Below are 13,671 nucleotides of genomic sequence, written 5' to 3'. Positions count from 1 at the left end.
TATTGCTTACTAATATTTATGCTTTAAGGTCATCAGCCCACTAAAAAAAAAAACTAACAAATAAAAGCATATTACTGTAAACACAAAAAATCTCGGTACCTCTAAACATTACCTAAAGCCTCAAAAAATAGAACTTTTAGGTCATTTAACTAGGATCAGTTGTCAATTGTCTGTACTCTCACCTCTTCCCAAAAGAAAAAAATAAAGCATGTTACTGTCAAATGCTAATGATTCATATTTAAGTCATTGGATGGTTTTTTATTCACTTACATTAGAATATGAGTAGCCTTGGATACAAACTCTTAGCAATTCCAATAAGAAAAATCCCTATCCAGGTGAGCCCTGCTCAGCCTTCCCTGTGCTTTTCTACACATCTATCCAAAAGGGCTCTGCCATTTCATTCCATTAGGTGAATTACAGCTCAAGGGACACTCATAAAGCTTGAATATATATATGGAGAGAGAGAGAGAGAGAGCTCACAGGTTAAGAGCACTTGTTCTTCTAGAAGACCCAAGTTTGGTTCCCAGCACCCAAGCCAAGCAGCTCACAACCAGCCATAGCTCAAAATAAATGGGGTGTGGTACCCTTTTCTGGCCTCTTCAGGCATTCATATTTATGTGCACGCATGCATATGTGCACACACACACACACACACACACACACAAGTAAATAATTAATAAAGTAAATTTTCTTTGAGAAGCCATGAACCATTTTGATTAAAAGACACTGTATAAGCTGGGTGTGGTAGAATATGCCTTTAATTCCAGCACTCAAGAGACAGAAGTAAATGTAACCCTGTGGGTTAGAGGACAGTCAGGTTGTGAGTTCTGGACCAGTCAGGGTTGTACTACATAGTGAGACCCTATCCCAAAAAGCAGGGCGGGGGGGGGGGNGTTGCAAGATGGCTCAGCAAATTCAAAACAAAACAAAACAAAACAATCACTTGCCAGGCCAACAGGATGACCTGAGTTTGGCAAAAATTGACTCCGCAAAACTGTCCTCTGACTTTCACAAATATGCCATGCGTGGTCACACACAAATTATATACAATAAATAAATAAATAAATAAATAAATAAATAAATAAACTGTCCTAGGCTAAAGATATAGTTCCCCTGATGAACTGCCTACCTAGCACAGAACCAGGTTTCATTCCCTGTACTGCATAATGAAGGGCAGAGCTGCAAGCTCTGGCACTCAAGAGGTAGAGGTAGGAGGATGTCTTAATCTTTTTTTTTTTGGGGGGGGGGCAAGGGAGTTTCGGGACAGGGTTTCTCTGTATACTGGCTGCCGTGGAACTCACTTTGTAGACCAGGCTGACCTCGAACTCAGAAATCCACCTGCCTCTGCCTCCCAAGGGCTGGGATTAAAGGCGTGCGCCACCACCACTATTTTTTATTTCTTAAAGCACAACCATTTGTTCATGGCTATATGCCATGACCTATGTGGGGTAGTCAGAGGACAAATTCACAGAAGTTGTTTCCTTGAGACCCAAGTATCCAACTAAGGTCATCAGGGTTCCAGACAAGTGTTTTTACCTGCTAAGCATCTCCCAGGCCTGGATATCTTAATCTCGAAGCATGTTTCCCTCCTACGGTTAAAGCTAATTGAATAACATTTAAAAGACAGCTACTGTAATTTAGGAGCAACAGTCTAGCTCATATGAAGGACAAAAACCGAAGTTCCATCCTGACCAGAAACATCATAGACTGCTCAGCTACAATGAAATCAATCCAGGATTAGATTGCAGTGTTAATTCCTATAAACCCATCAAAATGAAAAGCACGTAATACTTTATACATGCTGGAACCACTCCAGACGTGATGCCATAGCATTGGGTCACTGCTCAAGGCCTTGAGAAAGAAGACAGAATTCTCAGTTCGTTCTAGACTCCATGCATGGCCTGTCACAGTTTACCCAGGGTACCGACTCCTAATCTCCAGATCAGGCCTTCAAAGGGCTCTCAATAGCTCACCAAGTAAACCGAAATCAAGACAACTGCTGGGGAAAGGAGGTGAGAGGCTTTGCCGTCAGAGACTTCCATGTGTACTCAGAGTCTGGACTTTGCCCCTCCAAAGCTACATGCAAGTATTCATTCTCTGAGCCTCTGTTTTCTCCTCTATAAAAGGAAAGACTGTCAACCTGGAATATTATTTTGTAAATCAAACCTTTAGGGTTTTTTTTTTGTGTGTCACACACATCACTACTAAATCGCCAGCTCATAAGCTGTTAACAAAGTATCTCTTTCTGGGAATCACCATTATACTGTGTGAGATTTATTCAAATTGCAATGTGTTTTTCAAATGGCAATGTTTAAATAAGATGTTCTAATACAGAAAATGAAACTCCAGTACCCAGGGCCTCACACACACACACACACACACACAAGGCAAGGTCTTTACCCACTGAGTTACACTCCCAATCCTGTACCCTAAGTGGAGTTTTGAATACTAAGAGAAAGTTAAAAACTAGAGAATGGTTTTTTATGTGGAGTTCTTATGGATTTATTCAGACCTTGCATGGTGGAAATCTTTAAAACCATCTAAAGGCCTTTCAAAACCCAGATACAGACCAGTTGTCTAAACAATAAGTGATCCACCACAGACTCCAGGCAAAGTCACAACAGGATGAGCGAGGAGCCTTCGGCTTCTCTCCGATTTCCTGGCCACTGTTATTTTAAAACTTGATCGTGTAAACAGGGGAAAATCCCTTTCAGATAAGTCCCATGGACTATAATTTGCATCTTTGTTTTTAATATGTTGTAGCCTCTATGAAAAATCATAGTTATTCACTTTTTCTTGCTCATGTGTCTAGGTACTAAAGACCATATGTAAAAATCTATACTCCATGGTTTTTTAACTGTATAATCACAACAGTCTTTTCTTAAGGGTGGCATTATGTCCCTGCCTTTTACAAGTAACTTTTGAAAACAAATACAAAACTTGAAAGGAAGAGGAAAAAAATGGGTAACAGATCACACACACGAAATAAAAACACTACAGGCAGATGAGCATCAGACTAAAATGACTTCTATTTATCACTGTGCGTGTTTACTCCTGTGCAACTGCAAACACAGAAAATGAGCAGTCATTTAAAAGTCAATGAGCTGTTCTGAAGAACTGCATTGTTTCTGGGCTTCCTCTGCTCCCCTTGTAGCATTTGTGGCCATTTCTAAAATTAATGCTAGAGAGCACTAAGGTAATTTTTTTTCACTAAACATTTCCCAGTTGGAAAACCACAAGCCAAGATGTCTTGAAGTTGAGTTAATTTGTACAGAAATGCTGCTGTTCCGCAGCCAACCTTTGGACCATGACCACCACCAAGCTCAAGACTCAGATTTTATGGTGTTACAGCCGAGCCTCAAAGGCTGTTAAAAGTCTCAAGCTGACTAACTATATTCGAAAATCCTCCAACTGTAACACAAGAGCAAACTAAAGTTTTATTCAACACATATGAAATCGGAGCAGCGTTTGTGTAGCGCTCCAGCAGTATCTCCACTTTGGGATTTAAACAGCCCTGCCCTACATACTTTATGCCGGATAAAATGTATCTCTGTGTAAAAGTTCCTGACATAGATTATCTAAGAATGACCTTATCAAATTATTTCCTATTTTAAAATACAATCCACAGCTAGCACGTTTTAATTAGTTTAAGACGTTTTGGAATTAAATAACAAAGTTATTTTCAGCAACACATCCGTAAAACTCACACTCAAGATACTAGAACGCTTAGGAACTAAAATTCCAGCTTCGTAGTATGCTACCATGGTCTTCGACACAGCTAAATTATTAATGGTATCAATTGATCTTTACTTCTGACAACAAACTAGACTGTGTAGATTTTTCACTGTGTTTCCAAAGGAGAAAATAAAACTATCTAGCAGTGTCGGGTGGGACTCCTCAGGTGACAGGAGCCCCGCCGGCCCGGGAAGGGGAAGCCGGAGCTCCAGTCCGCGCCGGGCAGAGCAGAGGCCAAGGCAGTGAGGACAGGCAGGCGGGCAGGCGCCCACACTCACCCGGCGAGGCAGGTGCGCGAGGGGTCGCGGCCGTGGAAAGGCTGCCGGGCTGCGGGCGCGAAGAGCGAGCGCGACACCGCGGCCGAGAGCGAGCACCGGAGACGACAGCACGACGGCGGCCGGGATACGCTTCCTGCTGGGACAGATCCGGGATCGGTCTCCACCCGCCGGCCAGAGAGCCCTGCAGAGTGCCCAGCCTGCGCACGTCACTGCTACGGAGCGCCCAAGGGGGCGGGAGGCGGGGCCAAAGGCGGGACTTTGTGGGAGTGGGGCGGGGCGGCTAAAGAAAGGGCGGGTCTTCATTGGCCAGTGGGCGGAGACAGCCTCAGGGGCGGGGTCTTGGGGCAGAAGGGCTGAGAGGGGCGGGGTCCTAGGCAGCAGGACGGGGAGGACTTGCAAAGCGTAGGGTCTTGGGAAGGAAGGAGCGGAGGGACGTGGCCTCAAGTCAAGGAGCGCCGGGGCGGCTGTGAAGGGGAGGCCTCAAGAGCTAGGGTTGAGAGGGGCGGGACCTCAGGAGGCGGCGAGGAAGGGGCTGGTAGAAGGAGTGCTGGGTAGGGGCGTGGCCTAATGGCAAGAGGCAAGAGACGGGCGGGGCCTCAGAGGTTCCGACCGCATCCCTGCATCCCTGCAAGCCTCGCTGCAGGTAGCCCCTCACGAAATTACCTTCCTCGCAGTGGTAGTTGTTTCCACTGCCACAGCGAGGGTCCACAGCAAAGAGTCAGTTGAAGAAAAGTTGAGAGTGGGACAGGCGAATTGCAGAGGAACTCGCTTGTGGGGATTAAGGGTGGCACGGCCGCCCATCTAGGCTCGTGCTCCTCACCTGCCTGCGTCAACTTCCTGTTCAGCCCTTGGAGGATTGGGCCACGGAAGAAAAATTTTTCTTCTCTGGCTAGCCTCCCATGCAGATATCATATTTACTTCTTTTTTTTTTTTTTTTTTTTTTTTTTTTTTTTTTTTGGTATTTTCAGGGCTTGAATTCCAGAATTTGTAAAGCAGAGGCAGACAGGTCTCCGTGAGTTCGAAGCCAGCCTTGAACTATACAGTGAGTTCCAGGACAGTCAGAGCTATGTATTAAGACCCTGTCTTGAACACACCAGACAACAACAATAAAAATACTACCTGGGAGTCACAGGAACTACAACCCGATAGGCATGACTTCATATAGGTGCAGATCAATGTTTCACAAAGGCAGCAAGCAGAACAGACCTTATTCTGAAGCAGCGAACATTGCTTTGAAGGGAATGTTTACTTAATGTTGAGTAAAATCAGGAGCCACGTGCTAGGAACTAAGCGACCAGCAGAAGAAACAGAACTATATACCTAGCAAGCATCCACAGTGCAGGCACAGCATCCAGCAGGCACCTTGAGCTGGACACTGTTTGGTGATCTGAGCCCTCCAGATGCCTGTGGTGAAGGTCAAAGTGACCAGAGCTCAGACCAGCTTCCCAGTGTCACTCTCACTGTGAATTTCCTCTTATATTTATGTCTCGAACCCAGACCTCCAGAGAGGAGAAAATGGCTGGAGACTGATGTCATCACTGATGCCTAGTGACTGACCGAATTGTACCTATGAAATGAAGCCTTCGCAGACAACCAAACTTCAGGGCTCAGAAGTTTCTGGGTTGGCAGAAGAAGAAAAAAAAAAGTATGAGTCACAGAGGGCACACACCCCAGTGTGAATGTGTCTTCTGTCAGGTCAAGTGTTGGAATCCACACTGAGAAGGCAAGAGGGAAGGAGGGTCACTCAGGCCCGGGAGTGGGGTCATACTGAACAGCAGAGCAGAACCCTGTCTTTAGAACAGAAAGAAGCCAGGTGTGTGCTGGCTCACACCTTTGAGATCAGCACTTAGGAGAGAGGCAGGCAGATCACTAGGAGTTCCAGGTCAGGTAAGGCTACACAGCAAGACCTGTTTAAACAACATGGAACAAACAGAAAGAAAGGAGGGAGGGAGGGAGAAAGGGAGGGACAGACAGATGGACGGAGTGGGGAATGAATGTACATCACAATGAGAATTCACAATGTGATACATCCATGTAATATCTTGCCAGGTTAAAAAAAAATTAGACCATTCTCAGTAACTAGTGTCCTAGTTACTTTTCCTGTTTAAGTGACAAAATACCTAAGAAGAAGCAGCTTGAGGGCAGACAGGAAGTGCAGTCCATCAGGGCGATGAAGGCACGACAAGAGGATAGGAAGTAGTTGACCACATAACATCTGCAGGCAGGGATTGTATGGGGCAAGGCTAGAAAACCATAGGGCCTGTCCCCAGTGATGGATGCCCTTCTCCTGCGAGTCTCCACCTCTTAATGTTTCCACAACCTTCCCCAAAATTGTCACCAGCTGAGGGTCAGAAAGTTCAAAACCATTAGCCTATGGAGTCCGTTTCACATTCCATCAATGTTCAGAAACCCCTTCACATGCCTTTTGTAAACCTAGTCTGTTTTATTTACTTGCTTAAAGTTTATTTTCCTTAGTGGGGTGGGGAGATATGTGTTGTATTATTACAGGTCTGTGTGTGCCATATCATGACCAAGGAGGTCAGAGGACAATTATGGAGAATTAAGTCTAGCCTTATACCTTGTTGAATGAAGTAGAGTCTCTTTGGTTATTTTTTGTTTATTTTCTATTTTTCATTTACTCTGCAGTGTAGTCCAGAATAGCTATCCCATGAGTTTCCTGTCTCTGCCTTCCTTCTCGTCACCGGAGTGCTGGGATCACAAAGGCACGCAGCTGCACCCAGTTTTGTACCTCGGTCCTATCTCCCATTGTTAGGCTTGTGCAGCGAGTGCTTTTTCTTGATGAGCCATCTCCCCGTCTCTATGTATTGATTTTCAGCTTTTCATTTGTGTGTGTTGGTGCACATGTGTGTGTGCTTGTACATGTGTGTTGGTGCACGGACTCATGTGCTTGTGGAGATCGGAGGAGGACTCCAAGTGTCCCACCCTGTTGCCCTCAGCCTTATTCCCATGAAGAAAAAAGGAAAAATTAAAGAGAGAGAGGCTTAGCTGAGTATCGTAAAGGTACATGACATATTGAAAGAATTTCTCTTTCTGAAACTCGACATCATGTGGAATAAATAGGTGCCATAAAAGAGCAGCAGTATCTTGAAACAGATCAAGGAAGTCTCAAGGAACCACTGCCCTGGAAGCTCCTAATTGAATCTGTTGGAGTTAAATATTGCCTTCTGGTTAATAATCATCAGACACGTGAAGAGCAAAGCAGGAAATGAATTCACAGAGCAATAGCCTGAACCCATCCACTTAGGCTTCACTGAGATGTAGCCTATGATCATGCTTGCAAGCTTCAGTGTGTAGCCAGCAAACTCTCAGCGCTATCTATCTCAGGATAGTGGAGATCCGGCCGTGTCGACTGTGAGGGCCCGCCGCAGGAGCTCACCGTTACCATCATCAGCAAAGCTAGCTGCCACAGCTGCCCACACTACTGTGAATCATCTGTCCCCATCTCTGCCTCTTTGTATCCTTTAGCCCAAGTTTCCTCATAGGTTGGTTGGGCCCAATGCCAGGCCACTGCTCCAGCTACAGGTAGGGAGAAGGACTTTGGCCCAAATCACTTTCCCAAGTGAGCTGGCCTCTTGCTTCCGCCAAGACATAAAAACGAAAGATTCTTCACAACTGAGATGAGAGTTCAGAGACCTAGTGGGCAAATGCTCACTGTAGTCCTGAGTGTAATCATCTCTCAAAGGGCTTAGCATGGTGCTGCCATGTAGTAATTATGCTAAATTACACTTAACACTGCTATTTTTATTAATTTGTTGAGCCAGGCACGACATCAACCTTCAGGGACAAGAACATAAAAGGATGTAGTCTGTTTTTGTCTTTCTTTTCTTTTCCTTTCTTTCTTCCTCCTCCTCTCCCTCCTCCTCCTCCTCTTCTTCCTTTTCCTCCTCCTCCTCCTTCTCCTCTTCTTCATTGTTGTGTTTTGAGACAGGGTATCTGGCAGTCTTGGAACTCACTTTGTACACCAGGCTGGCCTCAAACTCATAGAGATTTACTTGCCCGAGGGCTGGGATTAAAGGTACATACCACCATGCCTGACAGTTCTGTTTTCTTGAAATATGTTTTTCAATGTATTCATTTTGCACATGGAGTATGCTAAATGTGAGGGTGGAAGTTAGATGACTATGTGTGGAATGTTTCTCCCTCTACCATATAGGACCTGGAGTCAGAATTCAGGCCGTTAGATTTGGCATAGGCCTCTTTCCCCACTGAGCCATCTCTCTGGCCCTTGCTCTGTCTTTTGCTTTGAGGCATCTCATTCTGTTTCTGAGTCTGGCCTGGACTTTCTGAGCTCTAGTGATTCTCTGGAATTGCCCTGAAGCAGCTGGAACTGCAGGTGAACGCCACGGTGCCCAGGTGGCAGAAGTACAGCTCTGGCTTGTGGGCTGGGTGCAGTATCTTAGCAGGAGACCGTGTGCTTTGTATGCATGAGGCTTTGTGTTTGAGAGTGCTACATGAACAAAACAAATTCAGTATTTTGAATTGTTATTAAAGGGAGAAAATGGTACACAAAAATTAAAACCCTTTTTTAGCAAATGCTATAACATTTGCTAAAAACTGAAAGATTTTTGTCAGATGGAGTCTCACAATGTAGCCCAATGTAATTCACAATGCTGCTCTGGACTAGCTTCCAAACTGTTGCAATCCCCTCTACCCCTTTGCCTTACTCTCCCAAATTTGAACAAACATGGCTGGCTTTTGAATTTTGGAACACAGAGGAACGCAGTCGATCCAGGACTGTGAAGAGTTCCATGTGCCTTTCAGTAGTGAGCTTAAGTTACCTGAAAGGCATTGAAATAAAAAAAAAAAACATATTCAGTGGTATTTGTTGAAGCATAACTGTGACGATATTCATGCTGGTGGTGGCTGGATCAGGGACAGTGGCAACGGAGTTATGTAGACGGACTGGGAGATTGGGCTCTGCACTGAACACACCGCAAGTGAGATTTTACAGCCAAGATCAAGGTCAGTAGACAGAGAATATCTAAAAGACGACATCAGGGGAAAGGACATGTTAGCTCATGTCATGTCGGGTGATCAGACTTCAGCAGAGGGATGGTGGAGGCTGAGAAACTGAGGGCAGAGCTTTTTGCTAAAGGACTTGGCAGGGTTCTTGCCCAAACTCTATTTTACAAGGAAGTACACATTTGGGTGTAGGAGGCATTTTCGAAGACAAGTTTGGTCAAGCAAGCAAAAAAAAAAAAAAAAAAGTTGCTGAAGGTTCAGGGACATGTAAAGGGGGTGACATCATCAAATTTGACAGGAGGTAAGTCTAGGAATGGAGCAGAGAATGGGCTGGAATGAGCAGAAACAACATCCGGAGTTCACATAAAAGAAGATGAGCCATCCTAAGATGCAGTGAAGTATCAACTCTGGGATAATTTAGGATATGTAATGAGCTGGATCTGGTGACTCTGAAAGTAGAAGAAGAGAAGGAGCCCTGGATGGTGTCCTACAGCTTCTGGGCACAGGTCCTGGTGATGCCAGCCAGCAGGACTGTCAGCATTAGTTGAGTTAGTTTGAACAGAAAGATGAGTTTCTGCATCACACCCATAGGGATTCTGTCTACATTACTTTAGAAGTTGGTATCACAGACCCTTTAAAGCAGACCCTTCATGAACCTGTAATATGAATTTCTGAAAACACAAATCAAAACTCATAAAAATTTGCATATGGTTAGGAGGGGGCTCATGGCATTCCCATGTATGATATCTATAGATCTTAGGTTGAGAACTTCTGAGGTATGAGCCAAGTATGCTTAGTGGTAAAGGCACTTGCCATTAAGCCTGGGGAGATGCGTCTGAGAGAGAATCAACTCCCACAAGTTGTTCTCTGATCTTTCACATGTGCGAGTGCACATACACACACACGCACGCGCACACACACACACACGCACATGCACGCAAATAAATAAACAAAAGTAATAAAAAAAAAAAAGGAAAACAAATGAAAGAATTCCTGGGATAGCCTCTGCCATCCATGCTGGGATATATCATAGTTGGTAGAGGTTGGTAGAGGGCCTGCCGAACAGGCACCAGGCTCTGGGGTTCATCCCCAGGAGAACAGGCACCAGGCCCTGGGGTTCGTCCCCAGGAGAACAGGCACCAGGCCCTGGGGTTCGTCCCCAGGAGAACAGGCACCAGGCCNGGCCCTGGGGTTCGTCCCCAGGAGAACAGGCACCAGGCCCTGGGGTTCGTCCCCAGGAGAACAGGCACCAGGCCCTGGGGTTCGTCCCCAGGAGAGCAGGCACCAGGCCCTGGGGTTCGTCCCCAGGAGAGCAGGCACCAGGCTCTGGGGTTCATCCCCAGGACTGTGTAAACCACAGTGTCTGTGATCCTAACAGTCTAGGAGATAGGGGTAGAAGGAGAAATGTCAAAGTCTCCAGAGTAATCACATAATACAAGTATGAAGTTGCCAAAGACTTAATTAAATTTTAAAAAGAAAGTTAAAGAACATCCTCAGCTATAAGCACGTCCCAGGCCTGCCTGTGATATACGAGACCCTGTTTTAGAAAAGAGGAGGGACTGTGGAGGGTCAAATCGAGCTGTAGACTTAGGGCATGTAAGTATGGAATGGGTTTGGGTCACAAAGACAGAGTTACTTCCATTATGCTTGATGATAGCATATGCAGCTTCCAGAATCATCATCTGTCCGCCTTTCCTCTTTATTCAATAATAACACCAATGCTAGGCACTATTTATTTATTTAGCATTAAGTACGTTACCACTGAGCTATATCTCTGGCCCTGTAGGCACTTCTTAACGAAAAAGCTACTGTGCTCGACACTTGAAATCCAAAGGATTATTGTGCCCTCAACGAGTGTACAGGCTAACTAGAGAATACACAAAAGGGCACATAGGTGGCCAGAGTACAATATGTATTATAAGAGATATTTGTACAGTAGATGTTAAGTGAAGGATGGGAACAGAACTGAATTATGCCTAGGATTTACCATCAGGGCGGGTAGGGAAAATTCTTAGAGAGGACAAGCAGGCTTTGTTTTGAAGGAATAATTGGGTTTAGCCTGGCTGTGCTCCAGTGTAGTAAATAGCATAGAGTGTGTGTTTGGGGACACAAAAGCCCTTCAGAATGACTTGAATGTAAAGTACGAGACATGGAGGAAGGCTGTGGGTAGAAATGAGATTGGGCAGCTAAGCATGGAGAAGACAGCGATTCCCAGGACAGATACCTGGTGGCTCAGCTTGTCGGCTTGAACACAGTGGTGACCTGTGGGATCACATGACCAGAGAAGAGCCTGAAAAAAAAGATAGAAAGAAGAAATAAAACACTAGGCTAATTGAACAAGAACATCCAGTTCATGAAAGACGGTTAGATTCAGGATCTTACCGGGTGTTTTAGGACTGATGTAACTCAGTTTCCTGGGCTTGCCTAGCATTCGTCAACCCACAGAGCCAGTCTCCAAGCGTGTAAGGGTCCAGGGGAAGAGGAATCTTAAGGAGTTTGGACTTTCTACTGAGGATAGTGGAGAACCACTCACTGTTGGATTTCTAACTATGGACTGGTGGTTATGATTATCTAAGATCTGTAGTGATGGTGGCCCAGAAAATGATAACAGTAGGAGGTAGAAAGAAGAAATGGGCATAGAGATACGGGGCTAGAAGTAAAGAGATGAAACAGACTAAAGCAGGGACAAAGGGTAAGACTCATGGATGTCATGAGTTACAAAAAGCAACTCTAAATAAAACACCTTCTACTGACTTACAAACAGATTATCATTATGTCAAATTCAAACTTAAGGTATGTATTAAAATATGTAGCAATCCTCATTTTTCCTTTAAAGAAATTTATCATTATTAATTATTACTATTACTATTATTATTCTACCTACTTCACGTGTAGGGCGCTGTGCTTGTACATATGTCTGTGTACCGCAGGAATGCAGTGCTTGATGAAGCCAGAATAAGCCTATGAGATTCCCCCCTGGAGCTGGAGTTAAAAGCTCTTATGAGCTACTCTGTACTCATAACTGCTGAGCCATCTCTTCAGCACCGTGATCTTCATTTTAAAAAGCCAATTATTTCTGCGTACCTGCAATATCTTTGGGTAGGAGCCCTATGTTAGGCATTGTCTTAGTCTGCTTTGTATTACTATGGTATAACACCAACCAAAGCCAGTTTAGGGTTTATCTCACCTCTCAATCCATCACAGGAACTCAAAACTGGAACCTGAAAGCAGGAACTGTTGCCGAGGTAAAGGAGAATTCCTACTTACTGGCCTATTCATCCTGGCTTGTTCAGTTTGCTTTCTTATATTCCCTGGGACCACCTGCCCAGTAATGACACTTTTCACAGTGTACTGGGTCCTTCCATATCAACTATCAATCAACCAAGAAAATGTCCCATAGGCTTGCCTACAGGCTAATTTGATGGGGGATTTTTTAAAATTAAAGTGTCCTTTCAGGCGACTCTAACTTGCATGAAGTTTTGCCAAAACAAAACAAAACAAAACAAAAAAACCCCACATAAAACAGACCAAAACAAAACAGAATAAAAACCTAACCAACACAAGCATCTTCTTCAGTCTTTCATCCTCTTATTTTTTGTAGCGGGGTCTCAGCGAGTCTGGAGCTCACCCTTTCTGCTAGAATGGCTGGCCAGGGTAAGCCAATGGCGAGCCAAAGGTTCTGCTTGCCCTCTATCCCCCTCTCTCATCTTAGCACTGGAGTTAGAGAAATAAGTCTGCCCCTGGTTTTAGTTTATTTTACAATCTTTGATATAGTTGAGATTTTTCTTTTGGCAATCTTGGAACTACATTTCTGTGGTTGCTGTAAATTACTTCCTTTCTTGGTTTTCCTTCCTCTTTTTTAGTTTCCCTAATTTTACTTACTGTCTTACAAATTTGAAATGTGTTCAGTGGAAGGCAGCTTTTTCATCAAGTAAGTTGGGTCGTCTCTGAATGCCTGACCCTTCCCTTACCATTTTTTTTTTGTGGTGATATGGATTGAACCCAGGGCCTCTCATGCTAGGCAAGTATTCTACCGTGGACTTAGTTATAGCCCAGCTCTCTCTGAAACAGGATATTACTAACTCACCACGCTGGTCTTGAACGTGCAGCCTCCAGAGTAGCTAGAATTACAAGCACGAGGCACCAGGTCCAGTTTGAATTCCTGAAACATGTCTTCTCTGGGAATCTTCCAGACAGAGCTCGGTGGTCAGAGTACAATGTGAGGAGTTGCTTCTCTCCTTGAAACATGCTAGGCTGCAAGAACCCTCACTGGCTCAACTATCTTGCCAGCCCCTTATTTTGTTTTCCTATTAACCTCTTTTTCGGGTAAAGGAGATATTTGCTCTCAAATTTGCATAGGAATGTAATATTTAATTTAAAAAGATGACCCACATATGACCTTATAAGGACAGTAAAATTAAACAACCGGAAAGATAAAGCGGGCCAGTTGGCTCAGTTCTATAAAACCAGCCCACAAGGATTGCCACTATTCTTAGGCTTGCTCAGGCTACATGATGAGTTCCAGGACCGCCTGGTTACAGACCGAGACTTTCTCTCAAGAGTCCAGATAAACAACAACAAAGGGGGCGGGGTGGGAATACAGGTGCTGTAAGAAGTAAATATGAAGGAGTTACAGAGACAAAATTTGGAGCTGTGACGAAAGGATGGACCATCT

At 44.6% G+C, this 13,671-nt stretch overlaps 1 protein-coding gene across 5 annotated transcripts in view; it reads right to left on the bottom strand.

The window, feature by feature from the left end:
* Window positions 1-4,217, bottom strand: part of Myo6 (myosin VI) — a 143,965-nt gene extending 139,748 nt beyond the window's left edge. For all 5 annotated transcript variants that reach the window (XM_029482050.1, XM_029482049.1, XM_029482051.1 and 2 more), the window contains exon 1: window positions 4,014-4,217. The gene's annotated coding sequence lies outside the window, so the exon portion shown is untranslated. The remainder of the gene's footprint in view (window positions 1-4,013) is intronic.
* Between the last annotated feature and the right edge of the window lie 9,454 nt (window positions 4,218-13,671).

This window comes from Mus caroli, chromosome 9 (assembly GCF_900094665.2).
Source record: "Mus caroli chromosome 9, CAROLI_EIJ_v1.1, whole genome shotgun sequence".
Lineage (NCBI taxonomy): Eukaryota > Metazoa > Chordata > Mammalia > Rodentia > Muridae > Mus > Mus caroli.
Note: the sequence above shows the minus strand (reverse complement) of the source record. Positions and strands in the feature narration are given on the sequence as shown.